At 35.9% G+C, this 21,121-nt stretch overlaps 1 protein-coding gene and 1 non-coding gene across 10 annotated transcripts in view; both read left to right on the forward strand.

Annotated features, from left to right (window-relative positions):
* Positions 1–21,121, forward strand: part of RAD51B (RAD51 paralog B) — a 720,881-nt gene that overhangs the window by 58,891 nt on the left and 640,869 nt on the right. The gene's annotated exons all lie outside the window — the stretch shown is intronic.
* LOC132361671 (U6 spliceosomal RNA) lies at positions 20,927–21,033 on the forward strand. The gene has a single exon (XR_009501943.1). It is a non-coding gene; the product is annotated as a U6 spliceosomal RNA (small nuclear RNA).

The raw sequence follows: 21,121 nt of genomic DNA on the forward strand, positions 1-21,121 counted from the left end.
GTCAGTACTTTTCTTCTCTCTCATTGTTTAGTTTTTGTGCATGTTTTTGTATTACTTTTATCACACTGAGATAAGTAATAAGTATTAAAACTCCATGAAATTGCCTGTGTCTATTTCTATACAGCTTTTTTTTTTTTATGGCGGAAGTTGTCAGTTTTATAAGTATTTAAGGTTTAGATATTGTTGTTGTGTTCAGTGCTGTTTTGTACACCATAGGATTTGGTTTGCTTCAAAAGCCAGAGGTTGATTTTTTAGGGTGTTTGGAGTGATAGTAATGAAAGCGTAAGTAAGGAAAACTTGAAAAATTACTCTTGGCATGACTTTCAGTAGTGGGAATTGTGATCAGGAAATCTGAAGATGAGGTGTATTGCAAGGGTTTGTGGTGGGTAAGCTACAAGGCATACATGAGTACTAAGTTATATTCCCATTAGCAGTGTGTGGAAGAGTGCAACTTGCTCTGAAGTCTCACCAACATTTAGCATTGTCAGGCTTTTCAATTTTAGCCATGCATCATCACAACAGAAGATAGGAAAATTCCTTAAACTGGGATGAAATTTAGTGATGATTTTATAATTTTTAGATTTGTTTGGAAAATTAAAACCTTGGATCTTTGTAACATAGAGAATATGTACTGTTAGTGGAAACTACCACATAGCCTTTGAGATTTATAAACCTAAGCAAGAAGTCGAGGGAGAAAATATGGCATTCAAAAAGTTCTACATGTTTTAATGGCTTTTAAATTCATATTTTGGATTATATGGTATAATTCCCGGTGAATAGAGTGCTGTAAAGCTTATCTTGGATGATGCTTATCTTTTAAATTTTATTATGGTTGCTTAAAAGGACAAATTCAAATCCATATTTTCCCTGGTCAAGGAGAATAAGGGAATTTAAAAATATTTTATAGAGTTACTTGATTGAGTGGAAAAGTTAAGTATATATGTTTATTTTATTCATATTGTTGTCTGACTTAATCTTGTGTAAAATATGAAAATTCGCTTTTTAAAAGTTATATTTGTTTGTTTTTATTTATTTAAAATATTTATTTGTTTGCGCCGGGTCTTAGGTGTGGCAGGAGAGCTCCTTAGTTGCGGCATGCGAACTCTTAGTTGCGGCACGCATGTGGGATAGTTCCCTGACCAGGGATGGAACCTGGGCCTCCTGCATTGGGAGTGCAGAGTCTTATCCACTGCGCCACCAGGGAAGTCCCTGTTTGCTTTTAAATTGTAATTGTAGGCTAATATGTTTCAGTTTTTTCTGAGGTGATTATTTATTTTCCTGAGTGAGAAAGGGGCTCTGCTTTTCTTTGTTTTTAATAGAGCCCTTTGAAAGAATAGGTACTTAGTATCCCCATATCCTGCTGTCTTTGCCTTTGTTTTTCTGTTCAGAGGTAAATGCAGAATATAACATGTACTTATGTAACACAGTATGGTATTGGTTTTTCTGACAAATCAGTATTGGTTTTAGAAGGCTTTTGAAAAATACTTCCTTTAGGAAATCTCAGAATTTTCCTAGCCTAATTACCTCACTTAAATGGAAAATCATAAACTTTTAAGCTTTTATGCTATACTTTGAATAGGTGGCTTCATATGGAAGTAAATGCCTTAAAAGGTGTGTTGTTTTCTGGTTCATTATACCTTTCAAATTAGCAAACCTTACGCTTCCTGGTACTTAAACGTGCCAACAAACATTCCTGCCCCAAGAAGTGTTTGCTGTTCCTCAGCCTGGAATATCCCTCCTCTATATCCATTATCCATATTGTCTCCTGTTATTAGTGAGGGCTTCCCTGACCATATAAGTATTAACCACACTCCCTGCCTCTCCATGTCTCTTATTATGCTTTATGTTCCTCCATCATAGTTTTCACCCTCTAGCATTATATATTTATGTTTATTGTTTGTGTGTCCCCACCACCCCATAGTACGGTTAAAAGGATTCTGTCTACTTTGTTCATGGCTTTATTCTCAGTACCAGGAATAGTGCCTAACGCATAGTAGGCACTCAGTAAATGTTTTTGAATGTATGAATTTAGATACTGCTTTTCTTCTTAGACTTGATTTAATCTTATGTATGTTTATACTGAACTTAAATTTTATTATTTGCTTTTATCTCTACTTTGATCCTATCTTTAATATTGTTTGCTATTTATAATAGTAATAAAATGTAACTTTAGATGGCAGAATCTTATTATATGGGAGCTGGACTCAGTTCACACTGGTGTCTTATAGGAAGAAAAAGAATTCTTAAGATTCTTAAACTTGGAAAAGGCTTTAGAGATCTAGATAGTGTCACAGAGCCAGGAATTGGAAGAGATTTATCTCAGTTTAGTAAAACTGTGGTAAGCGAATGTCTGATGGCCTCTGAAGATTGGGTAGAAAGCCAAGCATTCCAGCCTGTTCTTTGGCTGTGGATCTGAGATGGTGGATAGGGCCAGGATACCTGGCATTTTGATACACTCTAGTTATCTTCATTCAAATGAGAGTAAAGAGTAAAACCAACTTGGCTGTGGGTTGAGTACTTCATTGAATTTAAATATTTCTCTACAGTGAACTTTCAGTGCTTTTAAAATGTGGGAAAAAAGCTTAAAATATAATTTGTATTTAATTTTGATTGTCACATTGTGTATATGTTTGTGTATGGTATGTACAGTTGTCCCTCAGTATCTGCAGAGGCTTGCTTCCAGGACCCCTGCAGATACCAAAATCTGTAGATGTTCAAGTCCCTTATATAAAATGGTGGTCCTCCTTATCCGTGGGTTTTGTGTCCAGGGTTTTGCATCAAAAATTCTCCAAGTAAACACAGCATTGTAAAGCAACTATACTCCAATAAAAATTAATAAAAAATAAAAAAGTAAAATGTATCATAGATTAGAAAAAAAAATTCTCCAAGTGAGAATTTTTGATCCATGGTTGGTTGAATCCACAGATATGGAACCCATGGATATGGAAGATGATTATATGTGTGTTTGTATGCAAGTATGCCTGCGTGTGTGGAGATTTCAACATCCTTTCTCAGTAATTGATGGAATTAATGGGCAGAAAGTCAGAAGACTTGGATAACATAATCAGTCAACTTCATCTAATCGGTATTTACAAAACATTCCATTCAAATGCCTGCAGAATATGTATTCCTTTCTGGTACACATGAGATATTCACCAATATAGACCATATTTGGGGACATACAATAAATCTCAACATACTTAAAAGATAGAAATCATACAAAGTGTGTTTTTTGACCCCAAGAGAATTAAACTAGAAATTGATAACAGAAACATGTCTGGAAAATCCACAGATATTTGGAAATTAAACAAAAACACTTCTAAATAACCCATGAGTCAGAGAATAAATCACAAGAGAACTTAGAAAATATTTTGAAGTAAATAAAAATGAAAATACAATATATCAAAATTTGTGGATTGCAGCTAAATCAGTGCTTAGAGGGAAGTTTATTTAATTAAATGCTTATACTGGAAAAGAAAAGTTTTCAAATCAGTGATCTAAGCTTGTAAAAAATACAAGAAGAAGAACAAATTAAACCCAAAATAAGCAGAAGGAAGGAAATAATAAAGATAAAAGCATGAATCCATGAAATTAAAAATAGGAAACAATAGAGAAAAGAATCAATGAAATAGAAAGCTAGTTCTTTGCAAAGATTAATAAAATTGATAAAACTGTCCCCAGACTGACCAAGAGAAAAACAAATTAGCAATATCAAGAATGAAAGAGGGGATATCACTGAAGGTCCTACAAATATTAAATGAATCATAAGGGAATGTTATGAGCAACTTCATTTCAGTAAGTTTGATAACTTAGATGAAATGGACAGATTCTTTGAAAGACACAAACTATCAAAGCTTACTGAGGAAGAAAGAGATAACCTGGATAGTTCTATATCTGTTAAAGAAGTTGAATCTGTAATTAAAAATCTCACAAAGAAAATGCTAGGTCCAAAGTCTTTACTGGTAAAATCTATCAAACATTTAAGGGAGAAATAATGTCAATTCTATACAAACCTTCCAGAAAATTTATAAGAAAACTACAGAGTGGTGTTCCTCATGAACATAAATACACAAATCCTTAAAATATATTAACAAATTAAATTCAGCAATAAATAAAAAAGATAACTGCATCATGACCAAGTACAGCTTATTTCAGGAATGCTTCATTGATTTTGAATGCAACATTAAAATATAAAATTTACTACAGCAACACATTAAAAAAAAGGATCATCTCAGTAGATGTAGGAAGGAAAAACAATTGACAAAATTCATTAGCTATTCATGATGAAAACTCTGAGCAAACCAGGAGTAGAAGGGAACTTTCTCAACCTGATAAAGGGCATCTACTAAAAAACTACAGCTAACATCATACTTAATGGTGAAATATTGAATTCTTTCTTCCTAAGATTGGGAATAAGGCAGAGATGGCCTATTCTTGCCATTTCTAATCAACAGTGTATTGTAGACTCTAGCCAGTGTGATATGGCAAGAAAAAGAATTTAAGTATACCTGTATTTAGATTAGAAAAGAAGAAATAAGACTATCTTTATTCATAGACAATATGATATGTTTGGTAGAAAATCCCAAAGATTTTACCCAAAAAGCTACTAGATTTAACAAGTGATTTTAGCAAGATTACAGGATATGAGAATCGATATATAGAAATTAATTGTTTCTTTATATGCTAGTGGTGAACAATTAGAAACTGAAACTGAAAACCTATACCATTAATAAGAATACCAAAACCATGAAATCTTGGTGATAAATGAAACAAAATATATGTCAGATTTTCATACTGAAAACTATAAAGCATTGATGAGAGAACTCAAAGTAGACCTAAATAAATGAAAACATAGCATGCTCATGGACTGAAGACTCACCAGTGTCAAGATGTTCATCCTCTCCAAATTGCTCTATGTATTCAATACACAATCCCAATCAAAATCCCAGTAGGCTTTTGGGTAGAAGTCAACAATCTGACTGTGAAATTTATGTAGAAAAGCAAAAGATAGAGAACAGTTAGAACAATTTATAAAAAGGAAAGCATAGTTAGAAGACTCACACTCCCTGATTTTAAGACCTACTAGAAAGCCACAATAATTAAGACAGTGTTGTATTGGTGATAGGATTGACACCAGATCAATGGAACAGAATAGAGTGCAGAAATAAATCCATAGATTTACAGTCAGTTAATTTTGAACAAAGATGCTAAGGTCATTCAATGGAAAAGGGATAGTTTGTCAACAAATTGTGCTAGAACCATTGGATATCCATATGTAAAAAACAAACAAATCTTGACTTGCACTATTATAGAAACCCAACTCAAAATGGTTTACACACTGTAACATAAAACCTAAAACTATAAAACTTCTGGAAAAAAAACATGGGAGAAAATATTTGTGGCCTTGGGCCAGGCAAAGATTTTTTAAATGACATTAAAAATATGCACCAGGGATTTCCCTGGTGGCGCAGTGGTTAAGAATCCGCCTGCCGATGCAGGGGACACGGGTTCGAGCCCTGGTCCGGGAAGATCCCACATGCCGCAGAGCAACTAAGCCTGTGCACCACAACTACTGAGCCTGTGCTCCAGAGCCCGCGAGCCACAACTACTGAGCCCACGTGCCACAACTACTGAATCCCACACGCCTAGAGCCCGTGCTCTGTAACAAGAGAAGCCACCACAATGAGAAGTCCGTGCACCGCAATGAAGAGTAGCCCCTGCTCGCCACAACTAGAGAAAGCCCACACACAGCAATGAAGGCCCAATGCAGCCAAAAATAAATAAATTTATTAAAAAAAAAAAAAAGAACCATAAAAAATTAACATTTCTATTCTTTGAAGATACTTAAGAAGATGAAAAAACAAGCCACAGACTAGGAGATAATATTTGTGCAACTCATATGTTAAAGGACTGGTAACTAGAAATATAAAGGACTATGAAAACTCAGTAACAATCTAATTTTAAAAATGGGCAAAAAAATGGGCAAAAGATTTGGATAAACACTTCAGCAAAGAAGATATATAGGTGGCAAATAAGTGCTCAAAATTATTAGTCATTAGGGAAATGCAAAGTAAAATCACAATGAAATACTACTATACACCTATTAGAATGGTTCAAAAAACAAAAGCAAAAACCCTGACAATACCAAGTACTGACAAGGATACATGGATACAGAGCAGCTCGAATTCTCCTACATGCTGACGGAAATGCTAGATGGTATTGCCACCTTGGAAAACATTTTGACCGTTTCTTGTAAAGTTAAACATCTACTTTAACTATATGACCGAGCAATCTTTCTCCTAGGTATTTTTTTTTACCCTAATAAATGATATATATCATGCAAAAATCTGAAAATGTTTTTAGTAGTGTAATTCATAATCACCAAACACCAGAAACAACCCAAACAGATCTGGGTTAGAATTCAGACTCCTCCATTTACTACCTGTATAACTATAACTTAATTACTTTTCTGTTTTTCAGTTTCCTAATGTGTAAAGTGAGAGTAATAATGCCCAACTTTATTTTTATTTATTTATTTTTAAAATAAATTTATTTATTTATTTTATTTTTGGCTGCGTTGGGTCTGTGTTGCTGCACATGGGCTTTCTCTAGTTGAGACAAACGGGGGCTACTCTTTGTTGCAGTGCGTGGGCTTCTCATTGTGGTGGCTTCTCTTATTGCGGAGCACGGGCTCTAAGCACGTGGGCTTCAGTAGTTGTGGCGCTCGAGCTCAGTAGTTGTGGCACACAGGCTTAGTTGCTCTGAGGCATGTGGGACCTTCCCGGACCAGGGATGAAACCCGTGTCCCCTGCATTGGCAGGTGGGTTCTTAACCACTGTGCTACCAGGGAAGTCCAGTAATGCCCAACTTTAAAACAGTGGGATAGTGCCCATTTTTCAGTAGATCCTTGGAAAAGAGGATAGTACTTAAAAAAAAAAAGTATTTCCCTTATAGTAGTAATTGGTTGTTCTTTTGAATTAAATATACTTAGCACAGAGGCTCATATACAGCTTAACAAATAAAAAAAGCTGTAAGGAGCCCTTATATCTAATATTTAACACCTTCCTTTTATAAATCAGAGAATCTTATTGTCTTATTTCCTTCCAGAAACAGTAATACTTTGTTTCCCACTTGTTTGCTCCAGGACTTTCAGATGCCAGTGAGCCCATACTCATTTTGCCCTGTTAACTAACTGTGCCAAAGGTCAGTAAACTTCTGTGAAGAGCCAGATAGTAATATTTTAGGCTTTGTGGGCCCTAATGTCTCTGTTGTAACTACTCAACTCAGCCATGGTAGCATAAAAGTAGCCATAAACAATTTGTAAACGAATGGGTATGGTTATAGTTCAATAAAACCTTGTTTACAAAACCAGATAGAGGGCCATGGGCCCCAATGTGCCATCCCCTGATCTGGACCCTTCTCTTTTCTCTCTAGCCGTGGACCCAGGGCTGGTGCTACCAGTAGATTAAGGAATTTGGAGGAAAGGTACGAGAGCAGTCTGCTGATAAAGCAGTGTTTTCTCAAACTAGTTTAAGGCATTGGCCCCTTTTAAATGCAAGTGATATGCTCTTAACCCCCATTTCTGACTTCAGATTTATTATAATATCACAGAAATATATAGAATTATAGGGGCTTCCCTGGTGGTGCAGTGGTTGAGAATCTGCCTGCTAATGCAGGGGTCACGGGTTCGAGCCCTGGTCTGGGAAGATACCACATGCCGCAGAGCGGCTGGGCCTGTGAGCCACAATTACTGAGCCTGCGCGTCTGGAGCCTGTGTTCCGCAACAGGAGAGGCCGCGACAGTGAGAGGCCCGCGCACTGCGATGAAGAGTGGCCCCCGCTTGCCACAACTAGAGAAAGCCCTCGCACAGAAACGAAGACCCAACACAGCCATAAATAAATAAATAAATAAATAAATAAACAGAGCAGCCCTAAACTTTGAAAAAAAAAAAAAAAGCAGATGTTCAAATGTCAACATCTAAAGATCAGTCCTTGAAAACCCTAAGTCCACTATAAATAGCTACAGATTTGTATCTATTTAAAAAAAAAAAAAAATTATAAAACTAGCTAATAACTCTTCATATTAAATCATACTTATGAAACCATAAAAATGGGTTGTATTGAATAAACAATACTATTCAAAGTAATTATTCTAATGTTATAGATGATCATTTGCTAAATTAAATTATCACTTGCAATATAAATATCTTATAGCATAGCTTCTTTTGAATTATATGTGTGCGTGTGTGTGTGTGTGTGTGTGTGTATGTGTATTTACTGTAGTTCATATGATGACTCAACTTTGAACTACTACAAAACCTTCTTCTGTTTGGGAAGGGTAACATCATTTGGCCCTTACCTGGGCATGAATGCATTTACGTTTGAATTCTGCCATTACTTTTTTCTTATTAGTCTCTGACAATTAAAGTTGTACCACTTGACATCACTTGATTGAAAATATCCATTAATATCTGTTGGCAGTTTTTAATTATAAAATGCCTATACTAATATTTTGAGGCTATCATTGAAATGGAAATATAAAATTTAAAAATTCTCAGAGACAATTTACAAAACTTTGAATATGTTCACCGACTACAGTTTGAGAAACACAGTTGTACTAGTCTCGTAGAAGTTTTTTCCTGAAATTTGTGGGGGAAGTTTAAGGGACACTCTGCTATTGGGATGTAGGATGAAAAACCTTTGTCTTTTTTTTTTTTTAAATTGAAGTGTAGTTAATTGACAATGTTTTGTTTGTTTCAAGTGTACAGCAAAGTGATTCAGTTATACATATACATATATGTATATATTCTTTTTCAGATTCTTTTCCATTATAGAAGATCTTTGTCTTTTTAAAGTGTGTCCATGCTAGTATTAGAAAAAACAGTAGGCTCTAAAACCATTTATAATTAATGAAAATAACATAAGAGAAGAATTTAAATATTACCTGTATAAAATAAATTGTGGTTATGGTTATTTATGTTGCTTGTTATCATTGATTTCTAAATATCGTACAAAACAGTTATTATACATATTGTTAATTATGTATCAGGTTAAAATAATGAGATTTTCTTGCCAAAAAAGACCTTTAGACCTTAAGGTCTAAAGATCATTTAGATTAGCTCCTTCATTTTATAGATGACACTGAGGCCGAGAGGTGACCTTACTTGTTCTCCTATTTTTAGCATAGGAGAGGGCAGATGAATGGGTAGAATGTAAGGTCTTTTGGGTGCCAGTTCTGAGGTTTTTTCCTACAGTAGGATTCTCTTTTTTTCTGAGATCTACAGAATGATGGTGGTGCTTCTTTGAAAATGCTTCCAATGCATCCTGAACAGGCCCGTACAAATACCAGAAAAGTGCACAAAATGCCAAGATCTAAATTTTTACTGTTTCAGAGAATTTTCAACACGGTAACTTCAGTTGTTGGTATATGAGTAGCACTGAAGTTTCCTGTCTCTTTCCCCTCTATCTTCTTTTACCTTCATTTCTTGATATTGTACAAATGTTTTCTGCTGTAAGGGAACTAGTACCAGTTACCAATATTTAGAAAACTGGTATATCAAGAAAAATTTGAATATACTATTTAAACATTCTAAGAAGGAAAAGTCTTATTTTCATTGAAAGTTGTTAAAATCCAAATTATTTTACTGAGATGTGGTTTTGACAGGTTTTTCTCTTGTTGCCATCTGTTTTCTTGATTTTCTCTTGTTTCTGTCTGTGTTATTGATTGTATGTTTTTTGAGAAAATGCATTGCTCTAATTTATTGCATAATGCGATTTCTTTTGAAATATTAATGCTCATAAAATATTTAAAGCTGTTTAGAAAAACGAATTAAAATGTATATTCCCTATTATCATATTTTAAGGACACAAGGGTTTAAAATCTTTGGCAAGTGGAAACTATTTGTTTTTGTTTTGAGGCAAATATTACAAGGTTAAACTTTTTACTATTATTTGACAAAAGCATAAAAATATTTTTTTTCTCAGTTTAATGGTAAATTTCATATGGGCCAGAATTTCTCTTCTTTTACTTTTAGCTGTCCCATCATGCAAAGTGGGTTTAACTTATAGGATTATGACTTATCTTAGATACTAATAAATATTGAAAATTAAAAAAAAAGGAAGCTAGGCCAATGCGTTTAAAATAATTAAAGTTTTGTTAATTACAAAATTGTAATAGAATGTTTATGACTTGTGAGATCGAGGAAAAAGATATGTATGAACCCAATTTTAACATTTATTCTCGTCATAAATGTAAAAATTCAGGACTTGCATTTCTGTGAAAGCCTAATGAAGTTTCTCTAATTGTGAAATAGAAACCCTACACTCTAGATATATGTAACTAAGCCATTAAAACTCTAGAGTTACATTTTATTGTTGTGTAATGTTACTGTATGATTTTTCAGAAATCATATAATTTTTGGTTTACTTTGATTACTTTCATATTAATTACTGAAAGCAAACACTGAGAATTCTATGAGGTAAGAAAAGTCTTTTACATTTTTTTTTGTTTTTCTTAAGTGCCTTGTGTTTGCTAACTCACATTTGAAGTCAGATTATCCTTAAAGATGCCCTATATTCATTCAGGTGGCTGAAACTCATAGACTAGACTAAACCTTTATTTTATTTCATTAGTTAGTGAGAATAATTCTAGAAAAATTATATCTTTCCTTTGTGTAGCTCTTTATAATTTATAAAACTTTGTTTTTATTGGTTTTTAAAAAAAAATAAATTTATTTATTTATTTATTTTTGATTGTGTTGGGTCTTTGTTGCTGTGTGCGGGCTTTCTCTAGTTGTGGCGAGTGGGGGCTACTCTTCCTTGTGGTGCGTAGGCTTCTCATTGCGGTGGCTTCTCTTGTTGGGGAGCACGGGCTCTAGGTGCACGGGCTTCAGTAGTTGTGGCGTGAGGGCTCAGTAGTTGTGGCTTGTGGGCTCTAGAGCACAGGCTCAGTAGTTGTGGCGCACGGGCTTAGTTGCTTCACGGCATGTGGGATCTTCCCGGACCAGGGCTTGAACCCGTGTCCCCTGCACTGGCAGGTGGATTCTTAACCACTGTGCCACCAGGGAAGTCCCAAGTCCTTGTTTTTATTGTTGACTAGAGCAAAAAGCTAGAAACAATTTAAGATTAATGAGTGGGTGATTGGCTAAATTAATGGTGGAACATCCATACAATGGAATACTGTGTTGTTAAAACGAATGAGATAACCCAGAAATGTATTCACAGGTTGTGTAGGAAAGTATTAACTCAGCTGGGGTGGGTTGCTCAAACCCAGCATATTCCCAAGGAAGTCTTATCTTCAGGACTGCCAGCTCCTGGGAAATGAACTCAGAACCTTTGGAATATTCTGCTTAATAAGACTGTTTTTGTATGCCTGATGCCTTGTTCCACACAATACCAGTTGAATCAGGTAGTTTATGCAAACAATGTGATTTATGGAGAACACCTATTTGGCTCTGGGGACTAGAATCTCAGTAGCTAAGGTCAGTCATGCAGGCCCTGCATAGTATGTGACTGACTCCCAGTAAAAACTCTGGACACCAGAACTTGGGTGAGCTTTCCTGGTTGACTTTGCTTCACATGTGTTGTCACACATCATTGCTGGGAGAATTAAACACGTCCATGCAACTCCACTGTGGGATGACACTTGGAAACTGGTACCTGGTTTCTCCTGGGCTTTGCTCATCCTCCTTTTCCTCTTTGCTTATATCAATCTGTATCCTTTTGCTGTACTAAACCATAACTGAGTGTAAGAGCTTTTCTGAGTCCTGTGAGTCCTTTCAGTGAATCATTGAGCCAGAAAGTGGTGTTAGAGACCCCTGACACACAGGGGCATCAATAGATAGGTGCAAGAATGTTTATGGGAGCTTAACTTAATTGCTCAAAACCGGCAAAATTTAGTTATTAGTATTGCATCAACCTTAATTTATTGGTTTTGATCATTGTACTATGATTATATAAGATGTTAACATTAGGAGAAACTGGGTGAAGAGCATACTGGAACTCCCTGTACTCTTTTTGCAACTATTTGGTGAATCTAAAATTATTTCAAAATAAAAAGTTAAAAAAAGAGAGTGTGTTGGGGTGCTTTTATGTTCATAAATTGGCTCTGGAAGCTCATTAAGAAACTCCATTGGTGGCATTTGGAGAAGGAAAACAGGGGCTGGAAGAGGACTTTTATTTGATGCACTGGATCTCTTCCATTTAGTTGTCTGGTCCTGTAGATATTACCTAATACCTCTTCAATTTAAATGCTGCTCTTCATCTTTCAGCAAATCTATCTGGCTCCATTTTCAATGTGTATTAAGTACCATCATCAGATTAATTCCCATCATCTTCAATGCTATCTACCCTGGTTCTGGGTGGTTAAGAGTACTGGCTTTGGAGTTAGATGTGGGTTTGAATCATAGCTTCATTGTTTGCTAGTTTTATGACCTTGAGTAAGTTATTTATCCTAGTTCGAACTCTTAGTTTCCCATTTGAAAAATGGGGATAATAATATCTGACTCATAGGGGTGTGAGGATTAAATGAGACAATGTCTGTAATGTTCTTTGTACAATGTTTGACACATTCAGTAAGAGGTAGCCATTAATCATTAACTTTAGTAGTTACCTCATTCCAGGTGCTTGGTATATTTTATCTCTCTCCTCCTGTTTTTTTTTTTTTTTCCTCAGAAGGCTGCAAGCTCCTCAAAAGGAAAAATCATGTCTTACGGCTGTATCCCCTTCTAGCTGTTCTGTTGTTGGTTGCTGTTACTGCCTAACCCTCCTATACTTGGTTCACTCACTTATTCTTTGGATCTCAGTCACTCTAGTTTTTTTTTTTTTTTTTAATCTTTTTAACACAGACTTTATTGAAACATAATACTAATACAGAAAAGTACACAAATTATAAATGTATACATCAATAAATGTTCACAAAGTGAGCACATTTGTATAGTCAGCACTAGATAAAGAAACGGACCATTACCCCAGAAGCCCTCATGTCCCCCTTCTAATCAAGGGTAACCAATATCCTGACTTCTTACAAAACCAGAGGTGAGTTCTATGTATCTTTGAAATTTAATAAATGGAATCATTTAGTTAATACTTTTTCTGTGTCTGGTTTCTTTTGCTCAGCATTGTATTTGTGAAATGAATTCAGTGTAAGCATGTAATTTAAGGTTTTTTTCTTTTTTGAATTTAATTTATTTTTTTATACAGCAGGTCCTTATTAGTCATCAATTTTATACACATCAGTGTATACATGTCAATCCCAATCGCCCAATTCATCCCACCACCACTCCCACCCCCCACCACTTTCCCCCCTTGGTGACCATACGTTTGTTCTCTACATTTGTGTCTCAATTTCTGTCATGCAGACCGGTTCATCTGTACCATTTTTCCAGGTTCCACATATATGCGTTAATATACGATATTTATTTTTCTCTTTCTGACTTACTTCACTCTGTATGACAGTCTCTAGATCCATCCACGTCTCTACAAATGACCCAGTTTCGTTCCTTTTTATGGCTGAGTAATATTCCATTGTATATATGTACCACATCTTCTTTATCCATTCGTCTGTCGATGGGCATTTAGGTTGCTTCCATGACCTGGCTATTGTAAGTAGTGCTGCAATGAACATTGGGGTGCCTGTGTCTTTTTGAATTATGGTTTTCTCTGGGTATATGCCCAGTAGTGGGATTGCTGGGTCATATGGTAATTCTATTTTTAGTTTTTTAAGGCACCTCCATACTCTTCTCCATAGTGCCTATATCAATTTACATTCCCATCAACAGTGCAAGAGGGTTCCCTTTTCTCCACACCCTCTCCAGCATTTGTTGCTTGTAGATTTTCTGATGATGCCCATTCTAACTGGTGTGAGGTGATACCTCATTGTAGTTTTGATTTGCATTTCTCTAATAATTAGTGATGTTGAGCAGCTTTTGATGTGTCTCTTGGCCATCTGTATGTCTTCTTTGGAGAAATGTCTATTTAGGTCTTCTGCCCATTTTTGGACTCAGGTGTCTGTTTTTTTAATATTGAGCTGCATGAGCTGTTTATATATTTTCGAGATTAATCCTTTGTCCATTGATTCGTTTGCAAATATTTTCTCCCGTTCTGAGGGTTGACTTTTTGTCTTGTTTGTAGTTTCCTTTGTTTTGCAAAAGCTTTTAAGTTTCATTAGGTCCCATTTGTTTATTTTTGTTTTTATTTCCATTACTCTAGAAGGTGGATCAAAAAAGATCTTGCTGTGATTTATGTCAAAGAGTGTTCTTCCTATGTTTTCCTCTGAGAGTTTTATAGTGTCCGGTCTTACATTTAGGTCTCGAATCCATTTTGAGTTTATTTTTGTGTATGGTGTTAGGGAGTGTTCTAATTTCATTCTTTTACATGTAGCTGTCCAGTTTTCCCAGCATCACTTATTGAAGAGACTGTCTTTTCTCCATTGTATATCCTTGCCTCCTTTGTCATAGATTAGTTGACCATAGGTGCGTGGGTTTATCTCTGGGCTTTCTATCTTGTTCCATTGATCTGTCTTTGTTTTTGTGCCAGTACCATATTGTCTTGATTACTGTAGCTTTGTAGTATAGTCTGAAGTCAGGGAGTCTGATTCCTCCAGCTCCGTTTCTTTCCCTCAAGACTGCTTTGGCTATTTGGGGTCTTTTGTGTCTCCATACAGATTTTAAGATTTTTTGTTCTAGTTCCGTAAAAAATGCCATTGGTAATTTGATAGGGATTGCATTGAATCTGTAGATTGCTTTGAGTAGTATAGTCATTTTCACAATATTGATTCTTCCAAGCCAAGAACATGGTATATCTCTCCATCTGTTGGTATCATCTTTAATTTCTTTCATCAGTGTCTTATAGTTTTCAGCATACAGGTCTTTTGTCTCCCTAGGTAGGTTTCTTCCTAGGTATTTTATTATTTTTGTTGCAGCGGTAAATGGGAGTGTTTCCTTAATTTCTCTTTCAGATTTTTCATCATTAGTGTATAGGAATGCAAGAGATTTCTGTGCATTAATTTTGTATCCTGCAACTTTACCAGATTCATTGATTAGCTCTAGTAGTTTTCTGGTGGCATGTTTAGGATTCTCTATGTATAGTATCATGTCATCTGCAAACAGTGACAGTTTTACTTCCTCTTTCCTAATTTGTATTCCTTTTATTTCTTTTACTTCTCTGATTGCCGTGGCTAGGACTTCCAAAACTATGTTAAATAAGAGTGGTGAGAGTGGACATCCTTGTCTTGTTCCTGATCTTAGAGGAAATGCTTTCAGGTTTTCACCATTGAGAATGATGTTTGCTGTGGGTTTGTTGTATATGGCCTTTATTATGTTGAGGTAGGTTCCCTCTATGCCCACTTTCTGGAGAGTTTTTATCGTAAATGGGTGTTGAATTTTGTCAAAAGCTTTTTCTGCGTCTATTGAGATGATCATATGGTTTTTATTCTTCAATTTGTTAATATGGTGTATCACATTGATTGATTTGCGTATATTGAAGAATCCTTGCATCCCTGGGATAAATCCTGCTTGATCGTGGTGTATGATCCTTTTAATGTGTTGTTGGATTCTGTTTGCTAGTATTTTGTTGAGGATTTTTGCATCTATATTCATCAGTGATATTGGTGTGTAATTTTCTTTTTTTGTAGTATCTTTGTCTGGTTTTGGTATCAGGGTGATGGTGGCCTCATAGAATGAGTTTGGGAGTGTTCCTTCCTCTGCAATTTTTTGGAAGAGTTTGAGAAGGATGGGTGTTAGCTCTTCTCTAAATGTTTGATAGAATTCACCTGTGAAGCCATCTGGTCCTGCACTTTGTTTGTTGGAAGATTTTTAATCACAGTTTCAATTTCATTACTTGTGATTGGTCTGTTCATATTTTCTATTTCTTCCTGGTTCAGTCTTGGGAGGTTATACCTTTCTAAGAATTTGTCCTTTTCTTCCAGGTTGTCCATTTTATTGGCATAGAGTTGCTTGTAGTAGTCTCTTAGGATGCTTTGTATTTCTGTGGTGTCTGTTGTAACTTCTTTTTCATTTCTAATTTTATTGATTTGAGTTCCTCTCCCTCTTTTTCTTGATGAGTCTGGCTAATGGTTTATCAATTATGCTTATCTTCTCAAAGAACCAACATTTTTGATCTTTGCTATAGTTTTCCTTGTTTGTATTTCATTTATTTCTTCTCTGATCTTTATGATTTCTTTCCTTCTGCTAACTTTGGGTTTTGTTTTTCTTCTTTCTCTAGTTCCTTTAGGTGTAACGTTAGATTGTTTATTTGAGATTTTTCTTCTTTCTTGAGGTAGGCTTGTATAGCTATAAACTTCCCTCTTAGAACTGCTTTTGCTGCATCCCATAGGTTATGGATTGTCGTATTTTCATTGTCATTTGTCTCTAGGTATTTTTTGATTTCCTCTTTGATTTCTTCAGTGATTGCTTGGTTATATAGTAACGTATTTTTTATCTTCCATGTGTTTGTGTTTTTTACGTTTTTTTCCCTTTAATTGTTTTCTAGTCTCATAGCATTGTGGTCAGAAAAGATGCTTGATATGATTTCAATTTTGTTAAATTTACTGAGGCTTGATTTGTGACCCAAGATGTGATCTATCCTGGAGAATGTTCCATGCACACTTGAGAAGAAAGTGTAATCTGCTGTTTTTGGATGGAATGTCTTATAAATGTCAATTAAATCTATCTGGTCTATTGTGTCATTTAAAGCTTGTGTTTCCTTATTAATTTTCTGTTTGGATGATCTGTCCATTTGTGTAAGTGAGGTGTTAAAGTCCCCCACTATTATTGTGTCACTGTCGATTTCCTCTTTTATAGCTGTTAGTAGTTGCTTTATGTATTGAGGTGCTCCTATGTCAGGTGCATATATATTTATAATTGTTATATCTTCTTCTTGGATTGATCCCTTGATCATTATGTAGTGTCCTTCCTTGTCTCTTGTAACATTCTTTATTTTAAATTCTCTTTTATCTGTTATGAGTATTGCTACTCCAGCTTTCTTTTGATTTCCATTTGCATGGAATATCTTTTTCCATCCCCTCACTTTCAGTCTGTATGTGTCCCTAGGTCTGAAGTGGGTCTCTTCTAGACAGCATATATATGGGTCTTGTTTTTGTATCCATTCAGCAAGCCTGTGTCTTTTGGTTGGAGCATTTAATCCATTCACGTTTAAGGTAATTATCGATATGTATGTTCCTGTGGCCATTTTCTTAATCGTTTGGGTTTGTTTTTGTTGGTCGTTTTTTTGTATTGTGTTTCCCACTTAGAGAAGTTCCTTTAGCATTTGTTGTAGAGCTGGTTTGGTGGTGCTGAATTCTCTTAGCTTCTGCTTGTCTGTAAAGCTTTTGATTTCTCCGTGGAATTTGAATGGGATCCTTGCCAGGTAGAGTAATCTTCGTTGTAGGTTTTTTCCTTTCATCACTTAAGGTATATCATGCCACTCCCTTCTGGCTTGTAGAGTTTCTGCTGAGAAATCAGTTGTTAACCTTATGGGAGTTCCCTTGTATGTTATTTGTCATTTTTCCCTTGCTGCTTTCAATAATTTTTCTTTGTCTTTAATTTTTGCCAATTTGATTACTATGTGTCTCGGCGTGCTTCTCCTTGGGTTTATCCTGTATGGGACTCTTTGTGCTTCCTGGACTTGGGTGGCTATTTCCTTCCCCATGTTAGGGAAATTTTCGACTATAATCTCTTCAAAGATTTTCTCTCGTCCTTTCTCTGTGTCTTCTCCTTCTGGGACCCCTATAATGTGAATGTTGTTGCGTTTAATGTTGTCCCAGAGGTCTCTTAAGCTGTCTTCATTTCTTTTCATTCTTTTTTCTTTATTCTGTTCTGCAGCAGTGAATTCCAGCATTCTGTCTTCCAGGTCACTTATCCGTTCTTCTCCCTCAGTTATTCTGCTATTGATTCCTTCTAGTGTAGTTTTCATTTCAGTTATTGTATTGTTCATCTCTGTTTGTTTGTTCTTTAATTCTTCTAGGTCTTTGTTAAACATTTCTTTCATCTTCTCGATCTTTGCCTCCATTCTTTTTCCGAGGTCCTGGATCATCTTCACTATCATTATTCTGAATTCTTTTTCTGGAAGGTTGTCTATCTCCACTTCTTTTAGTTGTTTTTCTGGGGTTTTTATCTTGTTCCTTCATCTGGTACATAGCCCTCTGCCTTTTCATTTTCATTCATCTTTCTATGAATGTGGTTTTTGTTCCACAGGCTGCACGAATGTAGTTCTTCTTGCTTCTGCTGTCTGCCCTCTGGTGGACGAGGCTATCTAAGAGGCTTGTGCAGGTTTCCTGATTGGAGGGACTGGTGGTGGGTAGAGCTGGCTGTTGCTCTGGTGGGCAGAGCTCAGTAAAACTGTAATCTGCTTGCCTCCTGATGGGTGGGGCTGGGTCCCCTCACTGTTGGTTGTTTGGCCTGAGGCAACCCAACACTGGAGCCTTCTCCGGGCTCTTGTGGGGCTAATGGCAGACTCTGGGAGGGCTCACGCCAAGGAGTACTTCCCAGAACTTCTGCTGCCAGTGTCCTTGTCTACATGGTGAGCCACAGCCACCCCCTGCCTCTGCAGGAGAACCCCCAACACTAGCAGGTACGTCTGGTTCAGTCTCCGTGGGGTCACTGCTCCTTCCCCTGGGTCCTGATGCACACAATACTTTGTGTGTGCCCTCCAAGAGTGGAGTCTCTGTTTACCCCAGTCCTGTTGAAGTCCTGCAATCAAATCCCACTAGCCTTCAAAGTCTGATTTTCTAAGAATTCCTCCTCCCGTTGCTGGACCCACATGTTTGGAAGCCTGATGTGGGACTCAGAAGTTTCACTCCAGTGGGTTGTCAGTCACTCTTCTTAGTTCCACTCTCAACAATGTGTACAAAACTCTGTGCTAGGCACTATGAGATCATAATGATGAATAAAACATAGTCTTTGCCCTTACGGCATCTATAAATAAGTTAATTGTAGGAGACAGATAGCTTTCTGTGGTATAATGGAGAATGAAATAAGTACCTTGTCTACTGTTCTTTTTCTGTTTCTAACAGATTTGTAAATACCTTGGTACCCCCTTCTCTGTCCTTTACTTGGGACTGCAGATCACACAGAGAGAAATAAAGGGAGGTAGCATAGATCTTCATAGGCTCCAGCTAAATTCTGTTGCGTCTAACCTTGACCCTTACTGTCCATTCTCATTCAGAAAGAGAGTGTTCTTTTGGAGACAGATAGTCGTTAAACTGATAAAGTATAAGCATAGTTCCAAAGTTGAGTTGGTAGGAAAAAGCTAGAGATGAAAGCAGGTTGCAGCTCTTAGATTTTAGTGTTACTTTGCATATATTACAGGGTGCCTTGATGTGTTTGTAGAATTTTCCAGTTGAGAATCTTAAGGTTGTGGCTGAGTGTCAAACTTCAATTCTCAAGTCAGAACAGAGATGCAGAGAAATGAGGTGTTTTATCCAAGACTGCTCAAGAAGTATTTGCATAATTGAATACTATCACTTGCTACTTCTCTCTTGGATTATTATTGCAATGTGTTAATTGGTCTGCCTATCTCTTTTTCTGTCTAGGTACCTACATAATTTTCCCAAAGTATATCTCTGATCTCATCCTCTGATTAAAAGCATTTCATGGCACCATCTTTTTTATGGAATAAATCTACTAGACTATCATCACTATGAGGGCAGAGAACTTAGCTGTTCTGTTCACACTTGTATCCTTTGCATGTAGGATGGTACGTGGCACAGAATAGTTACACCAATCAGTATTTGTTGAATGATTCAGTCTAAGTTCCTGATAGGATATTCAAAGTTCACTTTCATATGGTTCCAACCTACTCCTCCTACCTTTCTCTTTGGTGCTGGCTGCTGGTCTATCCCTGTCACCCTATGTTTATTCTAGCTGTGGATGTCCTTCTCTTTCATCTCTCCCTTCCTAAACTTTACTCTTCTTTCATGTCTGAGCTCTCAAGTTTTCTCTCTTTTCTGAGATTTTTGTGTCACTTGATTTTTAGATACCAATTGATTCTACACACAGGTTTTAGCCTCAATCAATTCTATCTTCTTTTGTAGTACATATGGTCTTAACTTCTTAATTGGAACTTTAATCATTTATTGCTTTGCAGTGTTACTTAAATTTTTGTATGTTCATGTCTGAGCTCCTTAGTTATATTAGGAAGCTCCCTGAAAACAGAGCTATTTTTATGTATCCTTTAGAGCTGCTTATATAGAATAGTATCCATATTGAATAGTGTCTTAGATTAAGTGTCCAGTATATATTTGTAGAATGACTGTATCACTTTTTCTAGTCATGCGATTTATGAAATGCATATTTAATTAAGTGCCTACTTGCGTTCTTACAATACCTAAAGGGAAAACATTCTAACATTCTTTATAAAAAGTGAAAAGATACTTCGAAACTAAACTTTGATCTCTCCCCCATCCCTTTCCTTCTCCTTTAAAATTGATTTGTTCATAATTTGAAAGCTCCGTACCTTTAATTTAATATGATATATGAACTTCTGTGAGACATCATCAATCAAGATTTTATACAAAGAGCTGTGATCGTCAAGGTGGGAATTTAACATTAGTGCTCTGTATATACTATAACTCTAATGCCTTATTTAGAAGTTTAATAATATTGGATGATATTCTATTTTATGATTTTTAACTTATCAAAGGAGAGCATTGTAGAGAAATGGGATCTTGAGTTTAATGGAGTACTAACAGCTCACTGTTTAATTAAATTCAAATAAACAATTCGAAATACAATCTTGGCTATATGAGAGGTTGCTCAAAGGATACTCTCTTGTGTTTTTAAAGACAAAAATTATTTCTTTGGTTCATATTATTGTATGTCCTTTGTCTATCTTGAATGTGTTCATTGAGTTAATTCCACTTAACTTCCAAGTATATACATGTTGATATGTTGTTAGTGTTTTAATTTTACACTTTTAAAAACTTTGTATTAGTGCTCGCTTCGGCAGCACATATACTAAAATTGGAACGATACAGAGAAGATTAGCATGGCCCCTGCGCAAGGATGACACACAAATTCGTGAAATGTTCCATATTTTTATCTGTCATACAGAGTGAAGTAAGTCAGAAAGAGAAAAACAAATACCGTATGCTAACACATATATGTGGAATCTAAAAAAAGTGGTTC

The sequence above is a fragment of the Balaenoptera ricei genome, chromosome 2, assembly GCF_028023285.1.
Source record: "Balaenoptera ricei isolate mBalRic1 chromosome 2, mBalRic1.hap2, whole genome shotgun sequence".
Taxonomy (NCBI): domain Eukaryota; kingdom Metazoa; phylum Chordata; class Mammalia; order Artiodactyla; family Balaenopteridae; genus Balaenoptera; species Balaenoptera ricei.